This window comes from Lycium ferocissimum, chromosome 3, assembly GCF_029784015.1.
Source record: "Lycium ferocissimum isolate CSIRO_LF1 chromosome 3, AGI_CSIRO_Lferr_CH_V1, whole genome shotgun sequence".
NCBI classification, from domain to species: domain Eukaryota; kingdom Viridiplantae; phylum Streptophyta; class Magnoliopsida; order Solanales; family Solanaceae; genus Lycium; species Lycium ferocissimum.
This window is the reverse complement of record NC_081344.1, coordinates 53,945,929-53,949,028: the sequence shown is the minus strand read 5'-3', so window position 1 is coordinate 53,949,028 and position 3,100 is coordinate 53,945,929.

The window sequence follows — 3,100 nt, the reverse complement described above, 5'->3', positions numbered from 1 at the left end:
TGGAAGAAGATCATTTATTTGCATATAAGGTAAGAACTATTCTCTCCTAGGTATATTTAAATTCATCCAGGTCATAGCTAAATTGTGAGATGGGAACTACGAAATTTAATGGCGGGAAATCGTATAAGTTGTTGTTGTAGTTGTGTAGACTGATTTGGCAGAGTCTCACTCCATTTGTTCCACAAATGCCAGGATTCAGAGTGGTCTTATGTGTATATATATCTATGTATGCACATGTGTATGGGTATGGTGGGGCCCTGTCCCGGCCATGTTGTTTTATGTTTTCCAGTAGAGGCTTGTAAACAGTTATGTATTGTCAGATAATGTCCAGAGTTATGGTTTTACATGTTTTCACAGGTGGTTATGATAGCCTTACCGGCTTATACAGTATGTTCAGTATATTCATACAGATGAGTCTTTCAGATTAGTTGATACACACATGTTCCTTATAAGTTTATCGAGAGTCATATGATGGCCCTATCGACTCACCTATGTCTATGTCGGTGTTACAGATGTAGGTCAAGTGGTGCTTGACTAGTATGGTCAGGTGCCCGTCATGGTCCTGCAGTTTGGGTCATGGCATAATTCCCCATTACGCCCCTTAATTACATTAACCAATGCATAACCCTACATAAATGGTCTAGTAAGTCTCAACTTGATTGAATCTGAAGCTAAAGAGTCACTCCGTTGCCTTTCCCTTCCTCTGAGCTTCTGAACGAGCCCAATCTGTTCAACTATGGTATATACATAAAAATACAAGTCTATCGATATTTATATTGCCATATAAAGGATTCGGGTCCAATAAGTCAACCCAAAACCCCGTCCCAAACCTCGAAGGTCAAAACCATAATTTATTGTGAAATCGGGTTCAACATAGTCAAATTAGTAGTCTACGAGGTTAAAGGAATCCAAGGATACCCATGTTGTTGTACTGTAGTACAGAACCCAAAAATAAACCCTAAACTTAAATTAAGGTTAGGAACTTACCCCAATGGAAAACCTTGAAAATAGCACTTGAAATCTCTCTAAATCGAGCTCTATAGCTTCTAAAATGGGTTTATGAAAGTGACACTCGAAATAGGGTATTTATTTCTATCCAGGTCTGAAATACTTGTTACATCTCATACCTTCATACGTTATGCGCATCATGAGTTAGTCGATGTAAGTTCAGAGAGTGAGGTTTTTTTTTTTTTTTTTTTTTTTTTTAAGGTTCCAAGCTATTAGGAAGTATGAGACAACGACTTTTAATTCCCAATTCTAGTACTATACATGAATTTGCTAATTACCTACAATTAACATGGAAGCAAAAAGGATAAAGGAAATATAGATTCTAAATATTCTAATGTTCCATTAAGTGGGCAACCAAAGGACTAATTATCACTAATGGTAATTTGGATAAGAACAATTTGGGATCAAGTAAAATACGTGTCCTATATCTATCACTTGGGCTGAAATGTTGCCAGCAACATATATTATATCTATAGGCCTTTATTTTGTTTGTAGAAGTCCAGAGTGACCAGAAACATATACTATATCTATAGGCTTCATTTCTTTGGTAGAAATCCAAAGTGAGGAGCAACATATATTACATCTTTAGGTCTCATTTTCTTGTTGAAGTAGAAGTGTCCAGCAACATATATACCTATATTTTCATCTTGTTCATAGGATTAAAAACTTTCCAGCCCTCTTCTTAATAAGGTGAGCAACAACTTTCTTATTCTCTTGAATTGGAGACTTTGTTCTTATGGGACGTGGCAGCAACATTAATATTCTGTTTGAGGAAGAAGAAGTGGGCAGTAACCTCATATCTCATTCAATTCAAGTAGTGGATGGATTTTTGGAGACCTGGGCAGAATTGGCTTGTTCTTGTCTACGGTATGTACTCGCTTCTTTTCATAATAGAGGCGATCGTAAATACCGTATTGGTAGGTTATTGTTAGGTGTTGTTGTACTGTATTTGGGTGGGCCTGTTCTTGTTAAGTTGAAAGGCTAGAATTGTAGTTATGATTATGTATTTGTGTTGTTGTAGTTGATGGGCTGTTTGGAGCATGTTATTGTTTTGTTGTTGATGGAATTTCCTTGTAAATGGATAGTAGTTGATGTTGTGTTGTTATTGTTATGCTTCATGAATTTGAAAGAAGAAAGAGTATAAAGATATCGTATACAAGCATATATTGGGTTGTTTTGGTATATACTCTTATTTGTGGATGTTTTGAGTGCAAATAGGATTAAAGGAGGTTGTAATTGTTATTGTTAGTTTTGTTGGTTGAGTTGTGGTTGTAAGAAATAGGGTAAATGCTGCCCGTTTCAATTTAGAATCGAATTATCATTTGATATACGTGATACACTAGCCTCATCTAAGCTCATATACGCATTTGCTTGTTCTAGGATAGGCGTAAGCGTTATGACGAGTGCGTTGTTGGTTCATATTGGCAACTTGAGGTATGTAATGGCTATCTTTTCTTTTCTTGGCATGATCCGTAAATAATAAGCATTTATCGTATCTTAAAGAAAGAGAGCTATTGTTAAGAGCTGTCATAGAGGTGTAACAATTCTAGATGTGATATTGTACCTTCCAAGGAATTTCTATCCGCTCCTTAATTCATTGTTAATAGAAGAGTCATAAAAAGACATGTTGACATCCATCTCCATATATTTTAGTCTACACATGATATGCAACATGATATATATATACACATATATTTTTTCTTAGCCTGGCCACTTGTTCAGTGAGACATTTTCTTTAGCCTGGCCACTTGGTCAGTATGACAGATATGCCTGGCCTACGGGTCAGTGAGATAGATATGCCTGACCTACGAGTTAGTGAGATAGATTGCCTGGCTGACGGGTCAGTGAGATAGATTGTCTGGCCTTATGGTCAATGAGATACATATATATTTTATAGTTCCCTGGCCACTTGGTCAGAGAGATATATAATACTATTATATTGCATTTCATATGAGACAGATCAGGTGAGCTATTCAGGGCATTCTTTGGCCTCTAGATTGTCACACCCTGATTTTACTAGGGTGTGATGGGCACCCGACACCATGCGCGGAGCCGAGCGAACCCGCGGACTCTTATTACAGACATAAATGAC